Here is a 16,975-nt window from a genome sequence, read left to right as displayed (position 1 = left end):
AGGACACCTTGGATTCCTTTTATCTTCATTGTGTACCTCTCTCTCCCTGACCTCCATGTGTTTTTGCTGCTAACAAGCCATTCCTGCAACTTCTTTAGAAGACTGCAGCCCCCCTTCAGGAGAGCCAGAAGTGCCTAAAGTTTACACTGACCCTCTTACTCCTGCCCCCTGGGGCACTTAGTGACCGACTGATGTAAATGACCAGTTCCCTTGCCTCCCACCTGGATCATCCACTCTTAGTGATAACTTTCCACTTGGAAGCTTACCTACTAGATTAGTCCACTAGGACTTTGCCTGAAATTGCACCTTTCCTTGGCTTTGACCTTGTTTTTCATTCTGTTTCTTTCAGTCTCTTTGCAGTCTTTCTGAGGGCACTTTCTTAATAGATCACTTGCTCATGCATTTTTGTTCCACGTTCCGGGGAATATTCAGATTTTAAAGGGCTGTTGGATAGAGGATCTGAGATGACACTGTCAGTGGGAATCCAAAACACTTTCATGGCTTTTGTGTTAGATTGAGGGAGAATGGAGGTCGGGTCATAAATGAAGGTTGGGTCTGGTCCCGGGACCATCTTAAAGTGGGCCCAATGGGCCTCTGGACTCATCTGGTAGTCATTTTCCAATTTCCTGACCAAATAATCAGGGTGGACATTTTAGCATCTGGCTGAGCACGCTCATTGGTTCTCTAACTGTGGGGTAAGAACTGTTGTAGTAGGAAAGACCAAAGTGGATGTCACCCAGGTTAAGGTGGTAAATCAACTCCTAAGGTGTGAATGGCAGAGATTGGCACCACCCTTAAAACCAACACAGATGGTCGACCCCATTATATCCGTGTTTAATGCTTCATTCTACCTCCTGAAGAAATCAGATGAGTCACAGCAGGTGACAGTGGACTACTAGACACTCAGCCAAGAGAGAGTCTCAACATAGCTGCTGTGCTGCACATGGTATCTTTGCTAGAACAGATTAGCACTGCTTCTCATTTGTGGTGTGTGGCTACTGAGTTGGCAGATGTGTTCTTTTCAATACCTATTGTGAATAAGGATCAGAAGCATTTCCCCAGGAAGGACAACAGTAAACAGTCACAGACTTCCCCTGGGCCCAAGGTGACTCCCCTGCTCTTCGTCCCAGTATAGTCTGAAGGGACCTTGATTATCTGGACATTTGGTCCTCTAGATTGGTGACACCATGTTAATTATATATGAACAGGAAATGGCACACACTATAACTGCTGTGGATACCCCAGTAAGACCTTGCACTGCAGAGTTTGAGAGAAACTGCAGAGATTTAGGATCCTGCCACCTCAGTAAAGTTTGTAGGGTCCCAGTGGTCTGGAACTTGCTAGGACTTCACAGCAAAAGTAGTGCAGCAGTGGGCCCATGCTCATGGAATTCACTGATTTTATTATATCCCCCCACCATCCTGAAGCAGCTGGTTTGATAGGATGGTGGGATGGCCCCACGTAGGTGGCTTTGCCTTTCAGGCCTGGGGCATGCTTCCCCAGAAGGCTGTATACACTCTGAATCAGTGTCCAGTATACGGTGCTGTTTCTCCAACAACCAGGATCCAAGGGTCCAGGAATCCAGGGGTGGAAATGGGGGTAGCAGTTATACCCAGTGACCCATTAGCAAAACCTTTGCTTCCGGTTTTGGTGGCTTTATGCTCTGCTGGCCTGGAGTCCTTAGTTCCAGAGGGAGCAATGCTTTCACCAGGAGACACAACAATGATTGCACTGAACTGGAAGTTCAGACTGTTGCTCAGACACTTTGGGCTCCTGATGTTTCTGAGTCAACAGGCAAAGAAGAGAGTTACTGTGCGGCTGGGGTGACTGATCCAGACTGCCCAGGGCCAGTTGGACTGCTGCTCCACAGTGGAGATGCGAAGACTACATCTGGGATACAGGAGATCCCTCAGGGCGTCTCTTAGTATTAGCAGGCCTGTGAGTAAGGTCAGTGGAAAATCCAAGACTACTAGGGGCTCAGGTGTTGCAGGAATGAAAGTGTGGGTCACTCTACCGGGTAAAGAACCACGCCAGGTGTGGTGCTTGCTGAAGGCAAAGGGAACACAGAATGGGCATTGGAAAAAGACAGTTATAAATATTGGCTATAAACTTTAGTTTTGTTCCTTTCTTATTCTTTTATTACAGCAATTTTCAACCTTTGCAGTCCATGGCACACATAAGCTAATTACTAGAATTCTGTGGCACACCAACAATACATATTTTTTGCCAATTTGACAAAAACTATAGTATAGTTTTGATTTACACACCAAAAATAGTAATTACCTACCCTTTTTGCTCCAAAGTGACTTTTTAAAATTAATGCCTGTACTTGTATATAAGTATTTCCGGTACCAAGAATTAACCAGTCAGATGCAACCTTATTGTGCCACGAGACCAATAAGATGCAACGCTGCTAGATTATGACATATATTAATGGTTCACAGTGGACAGCTATTGTTGTGTATTTTGTTGTCATTTTAAAAAAAATTTTTGATAATCTAAGGGAAAAGAGGTCAGTGTCCCTGACAAACTAGTCAGGTATTGCATATGTTCAAAATTCTTGCTGCACGCCAGTTGAAAAATCACTGTCTTATGTAATATAGGATGTATTGATTTTATACCATAGTGTGTAAGTGTTTTGATTTTATATCAGTTTAAGTTATAGAACATCAAGGAGAAGAGTCGACCTCTCTCAAGGACTTTGCCTCCTCTTGTGCGGAAGGGGTTAGTGAGTGTGTTTTTGGTTGTCTGCAGGATAGTTTTATCACGTTAGGCATAACTATGTGCCTGTGGACTTGTGATGGTTCATTTTCATTGGCCACAGGTGCTCAGACTAAACATTATTTCTGGGTGTGTGTGTGAGGGTGTTTCCCGATGAACTCAATAAAGTAGATTGCCCTCCCCAATAAAGGTGGACAGTATCCAGTCTTTTGAGGCCCAGAATAGAGCAAAAGATGGAAGACTAAGGAATTCATTTGTGTATGTCCTACCTCAGTTGCTTGAACTGAGACATCTCACCTCAGCTTACCTAGCCCTGGGGCTGCCTAGTTCTCAGGCCTTTAGACCAGGGCTGAATTATGCTGCAGGCTTTCCTGGGTCTCCAGCTCGCTGACAGCAGTGTGTGGGACTTTTCTGCCTCCCAATTCTTCATTGTAAGTATTCTTTCCCTAACAAGTATATTTTATTACTCTTATTATTTTGTGTTAATTCTTACTCGAGGATGCTTTTTCCATTGATTTTTAGAGAGAGTGGAAAGGAGAGAGGGAGAGACAGACAGAGAGAGAGAGAGCGAGAGAGAGAGAGAGAGAGAGAGAGAGAGAGAGACATCAATATGAGAGAGACACACCAATTGGTTGCTTCTTTCACATGCACTGACGTGGGCCAGGAGAGAGACTGCAACTCAGGTATGTGCCCTTGACCAGGAATTGAACACTCGACCCTTCAGTGCTGTGGCAACACACTATCCACTGAGCCACACCAACCAGGGCAAGTATATTTTAAAATAAGCATAATTTTTATATATTTTACTGGTTCTGTTTCTCTGGAGAACCCTATTACACCCTCTAATTTAAAGAATACGTTTTGGCACCTTTAAGTTCCTACCTCTTAAAAAAGAAGCACATTTGTTAGACCTCTTTTTGTTTTGGAAGCAGCATGTACTGCACTTGGAAATATTGCCCGGATCCACTTACTGGATGAAGTGGAAGGCTGCCAGTGTTGAGTGGGGCACAGGAAAAGGAAGGCTCTATGGCAGGTCCAGGGGTGGGTCCAGGCTATAGTACAAGCAGCCCTGCCTCTTGGGATTTCTCACTGAGTAGATCCCATGATTCCAGAGGAATAGGTCCTGAAGACATCACATGGGTCTCTGGCAAGATCTAACAGGTGAATCACAGAGCAAAACCCAGGTTTGTAGAGAGCCACCTGCAAGCAAGAGCTATTTGCCATTCACAAAGCAGCTCCTGGTCTGCTGTTGGCCATCTGACCAGGGACATCAGATGATTACTGACCAGAGCAGCCCATCCTACATTGGGTGTTTTTAGACCTACTAGGTCATAGAATATTGGGCCCAGCAGCCGTCTATCATACAATGGAAGTGGCATATCCAGAATCAGGCACCTGCAAATGTCTGAGGGCACCAGGGGGCACATGTCATTCTGACAAAAAGGTGGCTCAACTCTCCATGTCACCCACCCCTAAGCAGCGTTAGTAGGGTTGCCCTCAATGGAATTTTTTCCAGTTTGTTTAGTTGCAGAACTGTTTTCTTATCTAAGAAGTCTCTTCTTCGGTGTCATCTGGGGAAGAAGTTCTTAAGCACCCAATGTCTGAAGATACTCTTTATTCTCCATCACGCATCCCTTAATTTGCATTTTATCATAGTTGACACTAGCAACCGTATTATTGGTTGATACCTCTGTGCGTGTTGACTGTCTCCTCCTAGAACTGAAGCTCCATCAAGGCAAAGACCTTGCTTACCTTGTCCATCGCTGCCTCCCTCTTGCACTGTGCAGAGCCATTTCTAAGTTAAGGGCTAAGAAATATTTGCTAAATGAATGAATAATGCATTTGCAGAGTTCATGGTAAGACTCAAGCTTATGTAATTTTCTTGAACGAGTACTTAGAAAAGAGACCTGGGTCACTAATTGTGTTTGTAATAAATTCCTCTCTTGGCGAAGACGAAGCCTGTGGTGATGGTGAAGGTGAGATAACATCGGCTGCCTCTGCAGCTGCCGTGTGGAAAGCTGAAGGGGGTTGACCAGAAGAAATAAAAAGACATGCTGAAGCACAGCTTCAGAGAAGATCCTTTAATCTCTGACTGCTGGGAAGACGGGCCGCAGGTCGTCCGCTCTGTGTGCCAGGATCCCCAGGGAGCTGGCAAAGGACGAGCAAAGTCAGCTCTTGAGGAAAGAAAGGCGAAGTCACTGGTAGCAACAGGTATTGCAAACAGTGTCACAGTTGCTAACGAGACGATGGGCCCGACCTGTGAACTTCTCAAGGGGAAGATCATGACGTCACGCGGACGCATTTCTAGCTGTTTTCTTACCCAGCTCCAGTTTATCTGGAGAGACACATAGAGGTATTTATTGCAGTTATTATCATCCCTTTCTCCCCATATTTTACAACTTATTTTACATAAGTTGAGGTCCATACGATGGAAACAAAACTTATTTATTTATTTATTTATTTATTTATTTATTGTTAATCCTCATTTGAGGATATATTTTCCTTTGATTTTTAGAAAGAGTGTAAGAGGGGATGGGAAGAGAGAGAGAGAGAAACATTAATGTGAGAGAGATATATTGATTGGTTGCCTCCTGCATGTGCTCTGACCAGGGCCAGGGATCAAATCTGCAACCCAGGTAGGTGCCCTTGACCTGGAATTAAACCTGGGACCCTTGGATGGGTGGGCCGACATTCTAACCACTGAGCAACACAGACCAGAGTGGAAACAAACTGTTTTTTCACATGTTCAGTATTATGTGGTAAGGCACAGTTTATTATTCGTTGGAATGTTCAAGTATTAGGAAATATGCATATTTCTTGCGATTTCCAACTTTAAGCAGAACAAAACCTCAAATGAAAAAAAGGCACATGTTTGTAAAGTCCATCTCACACTTTTGTAATCAAATAAACACCAATACCTTTGGGAACACACGTACACAAAGAAAAGAAGAAGAAGAAGAAAGAAAGAAACTTGGCCTAGAACTTGCTGTGGTTTATTCTGACTTGATTGTTGCCCTGGCCACATGCAGAACCTGCAAGTGGTGGCTTACAGTCTCCAAGGCTCCAATTTCCCGCTTCCACCAGAACCAAGGTTTCCACAGACAACGCCTGGAAGGACTGGTTCTTTCATTTCTAGTTCTGTGTATCAATCACAGAGTATGAAGATATTTGCACTTGATCTTAGCCCAAAGGCCGAGGAGTGATGAGTAGGGAGAAGTTTGGGCAAACTCCAGAAAACCACTTCAATGCAGAGAACCTCACAGTGTGAGATCCAATTTACACATAATTGTTGTCATGGGGAGGTGGCACGTTCTGAAAATAATATTGTTTGTGAGATGTGACTATTTCGAGAATATATTCCTAACCAGCTTCATACAGCCACTAGCCTAGTTGGAGCACGCTGGAAACAGAGCTCTGGGCAGTGATCACATTAGGTGTGAAGGCAAGAGGTGGGCACCCAGAGAGGCCTTGGTCTGCCCTCTCCTCTCCGGAGCATTTTCATTCCCCTCCCACTGCTCCACCCCCGACCCCTCCCTGTAGGCAACAGACCTTTAAAAACCCACACCGAGGACAGAAGTCCAGGAGGAACTTGAGGTTTGCTTTTCTTTAAGGTTTACGACGACTGACGACTTACCTACCGGGGTTCAGCCTGCTTTGTAATATATCCCTCAACTGCAGGATGAGGAGGGCAAGTTCCCCAAGGAGGGTTACCCCATTTGCTTGCTGCCTGCTCTTTTCTGCTCCGGTATTAGCTGTTCCGATGGCAGAGCTGTGCCGGTTCCCCAGGCCCCTCGCTCCATTTTAATGTGAGCCAGGGATGCATCGTCCCCAGCGTGGCCTGTCAGAACTTGATAGCTCTGTAAACACTGAAATCTTTGTTGCCATAACACCAGGAAAAATAATACAGGATCCTGCATATAAATACAGCGGAGGCCTTGGGGAATGGGAGCATTTCTAAATGACTTGAGCTCTGTCGTGGCCTAATCTCCTATAAATAAATGTCAGCGCAGTCACCGAATGCAGACTGGATTTCCGCCTGCCTGTGGCGCTCGGCCTTCTAGACAATACTTACGCTGAGGGAGTATCTCTTGCCAGTGCAGTTATCTCCTTTGTTTTCTTTTGTCATTATTCGCGTAAGCCAAGGGAAATGAAAAGCATCTTATTTCAAGCAAAAGGGCCTGTGAATGATTAACTCTGGTTCCAGGCATTGGGCCTTTGCATAGCAACCCTCGGTTTCCAACCAGGAAAGGCTGAAGGCAGCAGCAGCAGCCCAGGAACCTGAGACCAACATCCTCAACTGGGGGTGGGAGGAACGGATCACGTCTAACCCTTGTGTTCATGAGGAGAGTTCTCTGTAGTTGGCTCATTTCGTTTTGCGCTGGCTTTATTGCACTTTTCTTGGGGGTGATGTGTTTTCCTGATTTTTACTTTCATGAATACTCTTGCTCCTGGAGTACACTTGAGGATCCAAGTGAAGCTTGGCCATGATCATGGCTTAATCGGGTGTATGCCACTCTATTTGACATGTTTTCTCCTTAATATTATCCCAAACTGGGCTTACACTGCCTAAACTTTACATTAAAAGAAAAAAAGGAATCAACAGAGAGCTTCATTTTTTATTTTAATTCAACAAAAGTTTTGTTTGGCACTCTTGGAATTATATATAGCACAAAGCATTAAATGAAAGAAAGAGAAGCAAATGGTGTGAATATATGGTTCCAACGAACAGGACCCACACTGAACAAATAGGGAAGAAATCAAGACCAAGTCCATATCTCTTTGTGGACATTTGGTGCTTCAGCTCTGATATAGCAAGGTCCATTTTCATGGAAAACAAGACCCGACTTAAGAGTCAAAGGAAATGAAGTGGAAGCTGAGGACAGAAGAAACACTGAGTGGAGAATTTAGGAAAAAGCAGTATAGTTATAATAGAGCCAAAATATTTAGGACACTTAAATTTAGACTGCAAGTCACTCCAGATGTTTATTTATTAACGTTAATAATGTTTCCAGTCTTGTTATAGAATACCAAGTCCCAGGGGCTCCACTTCGGAGTTTAAAGACGAATGCGTGGTCTTTATTCTCTTCCAGCTCTGTTTTAATTTTAGGGATTTTCTATAGCCACGATTTTCCTGTAAAAGTGTTTGCACAATCGTGAGCACCTCCTGATGCTTAGCAGAAGGTCTGCGTGAGACAGTGGTCTCGCACAACCTTCCCCTTTATGCATTTCTCTTCTTGCTTCCATGACAATAAAGAAAGAAACTTGGCACAAGAGTATAATCCGTTCCTGCCTGTTTCTCATCTGAAGTCATAAACCTCTGCCATCCCACCCAAGACTAGGATTTCGGCTGGCATGAAACAGCTGTCTGCTGAAAGGTTTATTCTGGTACTAGCCGAAGGCAAAACTATTTTAATTGAAGGCCCGAGGCTGCTCTCCAAACCTCCCCATCTCTGGGCCATTCCCAAGAGGAAACCATTGAGGAAAAGGTAGAAGTTACATCCTTTCTTATAATTCTGGACACACTGTATGTCTGTGAGGTTGACAGCATTTTACTCTTCTAATCTCTCTAGATTGTGGAGTCAAGGAGGCTGCGGCACACAAGCCAGGTCAGCAGAGAGCAGGGTGCAGTGTCTGGGGGCGACTCTCCCGACCAAGGGTCATCAGCTGCCCTGGGAATGTGCAGCCAGGCTTGGCGGTTATTCCGGTTTGTCCATAGAAATTCCCAAATCCTGACTTTTTATGTGAATTCTGCATCGTTTTAAATGTTCGCAATTCATTTGAACTGAAGTCAACCGTCATTCAAGTCAATCAAAACAAGGCTCTGAATGTTTGGGGCGGCTGGTACCCAAGCCCCAGGCTCTGCTCCTGAGTTTCTGGGGGTGGCCATTGTATTTCTCAGCTTCTTGGGCTCTCACTCTGTCAGGCAGCATCCTTTACTTACTTTTCCACTTAGGTGGTATGGTGGAAAGCAAAGAACACAAGCTTTGGAGTCAGGGGTTGGAGGTTTTACTAGTTCTAGGTTTTACCAAATTGTGAGCGCAGCAGCGTAGTCTCCGAAGCCTCCTTTAAACGCGTGGAAATGAAAACTGATTTACAGCACGTTTGGAGGATGAAACAAACTGCTATGTATAAAACGCGTAGCCTGGCTCATCGGTGCTCTGTGCCGGGTACTGCCATTCTGGTCATTGCCAATGGGTGGCCCACTTTGGAAGACACAGGCCTGCATCCAAATAAGAAGGACCTCTCTGAAGACCTCATATGCTTTGCAATACAAAGAAATTGAATCAAGAGTCAGTCTCCGTGGAGAATTTTGGAATCAGAAGAGGCTAGAAATGAATAGAAACCAATTTTGTCTTAGACATTAATATTATCTTAGACAATTGATATTTGAATGCTTTCATTGAAATGCAGGATGACACATTAAGACTATGACTTGCTATGAAAGTAAATCAAAGACTATCTCACGGTTGATGACAATTTTATCATTATTCATTACAATTCTTAAATGTCACCAAGAGTCATTGAGACTCACATGTGGCATCACTGTGAGTTTTTGGGGAAAGGGTTCTCCAGGGAGAATGGAAGCCTAACTTGTTGATGCAACATTTATTGGACGACCACTTCTTGTCTATGGAATGTCAGCCACCATTAGTCCTTGACTACAGTCAAATTTACTAGCCCTTTATTCATTTTAGGGGACCAAGCTTATGAGGAAAAAAGTTTCTTTATATTTTTGTAAGACCCAATATCTCAATATGCTACTCCTTATTACTCCCATTTTTTTCAATTATTTCCCCTTTTTCTTCTATGCTGTATATGGGACTATGTTGTGAAGTAAAAGATGTGGATTACATTCTTTCTTCCCAATTTCCATAGGATTTTTACTTGGAAATGAATGGGTGAATGGCACGCAGGATATGACTTTCTTGTGCATCCATGGCAGGGCTGCTGCTAGGAGAGGTTTCTTCTCTCCTAGTTTTAGGTCCATGAATCTGTGCATGATGGTGGCCAGGGGCCACTCAACCAAGTGGGATGCACAAAAATGGAGTGTGAGTAGATACATTGATGTTTCTTCCTTGTTTTCTGTTCAAAATTAGGTGCAATTTAAAGCTTCAGCATAGAGAGGAAGAGGCTTCCTTCCTTCCTTTTCTTGGAACAGCTGCAAGTAATAACAGAAATGAACAAAAACAAAACATTCAGTCTAACAAATAGTTCCGTGGTAAAAACAAAATAAGGTAATTATGTAAAATGGTTCAGTGTATCCGGCGTCTTTCTGAAGACATACTCTAGTTTGATAAGAGCTCTGTGACAGCATGGGGGCAGTGCTCTGGCTATGGCACAGGTTATTTGAAGCAAACACTATGAGCCATTGTGACAAATCTCTTTTATTCCTAAACTTAATGGCAAATAGTGATGCCACACGTGAGTCTCAATGGCTCTTGGTGACATTTAAGAATTGTAATGAATAATGATAATATTGTCATCAACCATGAGATAGGAACTATGCTAGGTGCTTGGTGGATATTGCTTAAAATCCTCATCACCCTTTACTCAGATCTTCATCCCCATTTCATTGAGGGATAAACTGAGTCTCAGGCATAAAGGGCTTCTCCTGGGTCATATAGATCATTAAATTAGACTAGGATTAAACTAGATTTGTTGCTCTAGGCCTTTCTACCTCATACATTCTTAAGTATTTTAAGGCGTAACTTGTCCCACTTGTGGGGAATGGAAATTACCTAGAAATCACCAGGGATGCTAGAACCCCAGCAATTCAACAGCAACGCCAGAAATAGAACAAGATCACTTGATACAGGTCAGAGGCATAATTACTTATGATCTCTGCTATTTCTTAGAAAAGAGAGAAGTCTCCCTCTTATGCTTACTGCATATACAGCATAGAAGAAAAAGGGGAAATAATTGAAAAAAAAGGGAGTAATAAGGAGTAGCATATTGAGATATTGGGTCTTACAAAAATATAAAGAAACTTTTTTCCTCATAAGCTTGGTCCCCTAAAATGAATAAAGGGCTAGTAAATTTGACTGTAGTCAAGGACTAATGGTGGCTGACATTCCATAGACAAGAAGTGGTCGTCCAATAAATGTTGCATCAACAAGTTAGGCTTCCATTCTCCCTGGAGAACCCTTTCCCCCAAAACCCTTTTCTATTCTAGTGCAGCCATCTCTACCTTAAGAAGACTAGTAGATGATGGATAAATGAAGGACTATCCTGGGTACAGAGAGATTTATCCTCCCAGAAGATAAGTCAGCATGACAAAACACAATGTAAAATCTGAGTGTGGTGCCCCCCTCCACCCTTTCTTTTCGTTTGGTAAAGAGTTTTAGGTTATTTACTCTCATACCCATCTAAAAATTAATTTACTTTAAAACATTCTAGTGCAGCCATCTCTACCTTAAGAAGACTAGTAGATGATGGATAAATGAAGGACTATCCTGGGTACAGAGAGATTTATCCTCCCAGAAGATAAGTCAGCATGACAAAACACAATGTAAAATCTGAGTGTGGTGACCCCCTCCACCCTTTCTTTTCCTTTGGAAAAGAGTTTTAGGTTATTTACTCTCATGCCCATCTAAAAATTAGTTTAACTTTAAAACATCAGGATGGGGCTCTGCAGGAATGGGAAAACACATGTAGAGTGCACTCTATGAAGAAAAGCAACATACAGACGGCAAAGCAAAGCCGCGGAAGGCCAATCTCACAGAGATTGAAATCCACCCAGGCTCCTCACCACTGTGGCTATTTTTACAGAGAGGAAGGGAGAGAGATAGAGAGTTAGAAACATCGATCAGCTGCCTCCTGCACACCTCCTACTGGGGATGTGCCTGCAACCAAGGTACATGCCCTTGACCGGAATCGAACCTGGGACCTTTCAGTCCGCAGGCCGACACTCTATCCACGGAGCTAAACCAGTCAGGGCCGTTTTTTCTTTATCTATTCCAAATTAATATGCATGCCTACACCGTATTAATGGGATGTACCCACATCATCATCATGAGAGTACAGCAAATAGACTCTAAAAATTGTATCAAAATATACTTCCCTTCAAAATGCTGTGATGTAGTAACTAGATGTGACAACATAGAAATAGAATATTTTAAGGACAAAGTTAATTAAGGTCAAAACAATATTAGTGCAGTCAGATCCCTGGTCAGAATTCAGGAGTGGGGTTGGTTCAAAGTTCATGAATGGGTCAGGTTTTACCCTGGGGATTTTTCATGGGTGTGTCAGCAGAGTTGCAAATACGGTTGGAGCTTTTAGGTAAAATAAAAATGACAGAGAGAGAGAGAGAGAGAGAGAGAGAGAGAGGTGAACAGATGGGAAGTGAATAGTGAATATACCAGAGAGTAAAGCAAATATATTATTGAAAAGAACAGAGGAGATCAGAAGGATCTAGAAATGAACCAGTGAATGTGGGATGCTCTTAGCTGCTGTGGGCATGTGATCTGAGAAGGATGATATGACCTAAAGTTGAGCAAGTGACCTTATTGTCAAGGCAGAAACAGACCCACCAATTCCAGGGAGTGGCACAGCCTGTAGCCCAAAGGGAAAACAGAAGAAACCAGTGAAGACAGTGACCCCCCCAGAGGCAGGGTTAGGAGAGTCACCTATGACAAGAAATGGTGTAAACACAGGGTTTGGAAGACACTGATGCTTAAGCCTCTGCCAAGCCAAGTCACAAGGAATGACAGTCTTGTAACTTCACTCATCTGGATATAGTTTGTATCCTCACAGGCCTTAATATTGTAGTAAAAATAGTTGTACACTTTGAAGGACTGTGCGTGCTAGATTCTAGTAGACGAATAGCCAAAGTGAAGGGAAAGGAAAAGTTCAAAGGCGTGGTCTTTGCTAGAAAATCGTTGTCTGGTGGCTGCTAGAAGTTTCCCAAAAGAAGGGGTACGTGAGAACCTAACTAAGAGAACTGTCTATCAGAGGAGGCAACTGCAGACTAGACCAGCAGGTTCAAGAGCTCCAAGGAAAGAACTGTAAGAAGATAAAAGGACATGTTTGTAAAATTTTGAGAGGAGGAAGCTTGAGAGAGCTGGATGGGGATAATTCATCATAGAAGGGCTGAAGTAACAAGGGTGCGGGCAGATCAAAAAAACACAAGAAGAGGAACAGGAGGGAAACAATTCAGAAAGCACTTTGGAGAAAGGAAAACTGAGTGTGGAGCTCAATGCCTAGAAGCAAATGAAAGGCTACTCAGACACTTTGAAAGGACAGTCAGGGCAATGCTGGCTGGGGTAGGTGGTGGTGCTGAGCTGCTCAGACACCATTAAACTGATGGGAAATGGAAGCTCTGGGTCAAGTGGGTAAAAATACCTGCTCACTCCCTCTGAAATACCAGCTCAGACCTTGGGAAGAAAGGAGGTGAGGCTGGGCTGGACATCCACAAAGAGGAGACTTTTGGGGACATTAAAAAATAGTACAAGAGAGCCCCTGGTGAAACTTTTTGAATACCCAAGACTGTTGCCAAGTAGGGACTTTTTTAATAACTCAGATTTCCCCACAAAATAGATAATAACTCAGATTTCCCCACAAAATAGTATAGGTATGTTTAGTTATCTGCCGGTGTTGGACTGTGGCTGGGATGGAGGAGGGCATAATACTTGGGAATACCAGAGGTGGTAAAAGGCCACTACCCAAGGGATGTAATTTCTGGAAGAGAAAAATCTCCCCTTATTGAGCATGAGATGACTATGTACATTAATTCATCTTTAGTAAAGAGGGGGGACCCTAACAGAGAAGTCTTTCCCGTGGAATTACTTTCTTGACAAGACGACAATTTTAAAGGAAGTAGGCAGAGACTAAAAGAAATTGTGTAGTCATTAAAGAAAGAGAATGTGTAACTAGTGTCTGTTTAGTTTCATGTAAGGATGTAACATAAAATATTTTTAAATTACTACAAAATACCCAGAAGCAGTATTTAAATACCACTGAAGTCTTCCAGGGGGAGGAGGAATTTATATTGAATATGCCAGTTTCACTGGCAAAATGAAGAAAAATTGTCTAGAACTGTTCGTGTTAAAAGCAGGCCACTCTGTCAAAGATGGTCTATCGGGAATCAGAATAATTATGGTGAATTGAATCAAGAGGACACTATATCTCATTCATAAAAGATGCTCAATATGTATTTGTTAAGTGGATAAAATAAGTATGTGTTGAGTAACTAAACAAATTAATGAATAAATAAAAGGAGTCATTGTATATTCCTTTGGGAAGTCTTTCTTTTAGATGATTAGCTGCCCTTTCATGGGCTCCCATGCTATCACATACATCTCTTCTCTTATCCTACTGTGTGCTATGCTCTCCTACTAAATGCTAAGCTACTTGAGGGGAGGAACTGATCCTTAGTCTTCATAACTGCAGCACTCATCACAGTGCCTTGCACATGGAAGACGTTCAAGAAATAGTTGTATAGATGAATGTCATTATTTACAAGAGTACTTGTTGAACCCAAATGTTAGATGGAAATTATATATGGAAGAGTAAAATAGTTTGTGTTAAATACTAACATAATATCTAGAAAGTCCATTAAGGAGCAGGATGGACAGGGTCATTTCTGTAATTGAACATATATTTAGATTGGAAAATGGATTATAATGCTGCAGTGTGAACAATCCCTTTCTTGGGTATTAAAGGATAAAGAATTGAAGATGGAGACATGATTTTACCAAAAACACAGTAAGAGGGTGTCCTCCCCACACATCCCCCCAAATATTCAGACTTCAGATTATACATGGATTACTTCTTGAAAAAATTGTCCCAGAGGAAATTCAGCATCTATCTCCCCCTACTGGTGTCATATTAAGAGTGATGTCCGATTTATTTTTTTCTCCTTTTGACTGAGAAATGTTATAATTAAGATGAATATTTAAATTTGTTATTTGGGGGAAAATCTTATTCTTAATTTAAAGTTTAAGCACCCTACAATAGAGATTTGTGCTGAAACCAGTTTACCAAGATGCAGAGTATAAGTTGTTTCACCACAGAGAAGGAATGGTTAAATATTGTTTCTAGTTCATCTGTAACAGGCTTATATGATAGTTGATTATAGAGGGCTCACACAATAAAAATTTTAATAAACGTTTTACTATAGAAAATCTCAAACACTCAAAAGTAGAGAGAAAAATATAGTGAATTTCCATGTACCCATTAGCTAGCTCCAACAAACAAGTCATAACCAATCTTGTTTTATTGCTTCCCCAAGGTCCCCACACTTGGAACATCCTGAAGCAGAGTCCAAGCATTGCATCACGTCATCTGCAAATATTTCAGTACATACCTGAAAGTTAAGGATGCTTAAAATATCCCCACAATATAATTATCATGCCTAACCAAAATTAGCAATATTTCCTTAATATCAGCAAATATTCAGTGTTCAAATTTTCAAATTATTTTAAGATTTGTAGTTATTGCCTGGGTCACAGTGGCTCAATTGGTTGAGCGTCATCCTATGCACCAAAAGGTTGCCGGTTATATTACCAGTCAGGGCACATACCTGGGTTTCTGGTTTGATCCCAGGTAGGGCAGCATATGGAAGGCAACGATCTCTCTCTCTCTCTCTCTCTCTCTCTCTCCTTCCTCTCTCTTCCTCTCTCTAAGCATGTCCTGGGTTGCTGATTAAATAAGTAAATAAATAAATAACAAATAAATAAAATTTTAATTACTTATTTTACAGTTTGCTTGAAACAGGTTTTTCATGAGGGCTATATTTGTAATTATGTGACATATTTCCTAAAAATCATGAAATTTATGAGATTTGTTTCCTTCTGCATTAAATTTGTATTTTGGTGATATTTTTGTTAACAGGGCTGAATCATTTGTTCTGAATGTGTTCTACAATCTGGAATTTGCTGACAGGATCCCCAAGGTGTTGTAGAATACATTCCTCTGTCCCTTGTATTTCCTGAAAATTGGTGTCTAGATCCAGAGGCTTAATATTATTCAGGTTTTTGTTTTTTTTTTTTTGCAAGATGCCATTGTGTACTTCTATCACTCAATACCTGGCCCCAATTGAAGTTCATTGTCTAGGACAGTGGTCGACAAACTCATTAGTCAACAGAGCCAAATATCAACAGTACAACGATTGAAATTTCTTTTGAGAGCCAAATTTTTTAAACTTAAACTATATAGGTAGGAACATTGCTATTGACTTAATTAGGGTACTCCTAAGGCTTAGGAAGAGCCACATGTGGCTCGAGAGCCGCAGTTTGCCAACCACGGGTCTAGGGTAAACTGTCTAGAGCAGCACTTTGCAGTAGAACTTTTGGTGGTAATGGAAATGTCTGTCTGCACTATTCTGTCTCTGTTCTTTACCCTACTATGGTAGCCACTAGCCACATGTGGCTCTTTAAGTGTGGCTAGTGTGACTGAGAAACTAAATTTTTTAAAAGATTTAAAAAATACCTACAATAATCTATAATAATAAAAGCATAATATGCTAATTAGACCAGACAGCTGAACGTCCTTCCGGACAAAGCCGCAGTGGCTGTGAAACGCGGCGGCTGTGAGGGCTGAGGACAGGCAGCCGCCTATGGTCGGCAGTGGCAGCAGTGGCAGGGTGATGGGGGTGGCGCCTTCCCCTGATTGGCCTGGTCGCCTCCTGGGAGTGGGCCTAAGCTGTCAGTAGAAAATCCCCTGAGGGCTCCCAGACTGTGTGAGAGGGGGAAAGGCCAGGCTGAGGGAACCCCCTCCCCGTGCACAAATTTTTGTGCACCGGGCCTCTAATACACACACACACACACACACACACACACACACACACACACAAACACTGAGTGGCCAGATTATTATGACCACCTGACGTTTGTAGGCAAATTAGCTATAATTTCGCACTGAAGTTGCTAGAGGGCCAGACCATTATAAATAGGTAAGCAGGTTGTTTACCACAACAGTAGAAGTGATTTTTTTCTGAAGATATGGGTAAACAAAACGATTTAACAGCCTTTGAACGTGCGATATATATATATACATACATACATACACATACACTGAATGGCCAGATTATTATGACCACCCCATCAGTACTTCGTTGGGCCACCTTTTGCCTTCAATACTACGGCAATTCTCTTGGCATTTGACTCCACGAGATGTTGAAAGGTGATGCGAGGAATTTGACACCATGCCTGATGAATAGCACTGTCCAGTTCTGTGAGATTTGATGGTTGTGGCACCAGCTGCCTGATGGCTCTTTTAACTTCGTCCCACAAATGCTCAATTGGATTGAGATCTG

The sequence above is a fragment of the Myotis brandtii genome, unplaced genomic scaffold (assembly GCF_000412655.1).
Source record: "Myotis brandtii unplaced genomic scaffold, ASM41265v1 scaffold208, whole genome shotgun sequence".
In the NCBI taxonomy this organism is placed as follows: domain Eukaryota; kingdom Metazoa; phylum Chordata; class Mammalia; order Chiroptera; family Vespertilionidae; genus Myotis; species Myotis brandtii.
The sequence above is the reverse complement of the archived record's forward strand: the minus strand, read 5'-3'. Positions refer to the sequence as shown.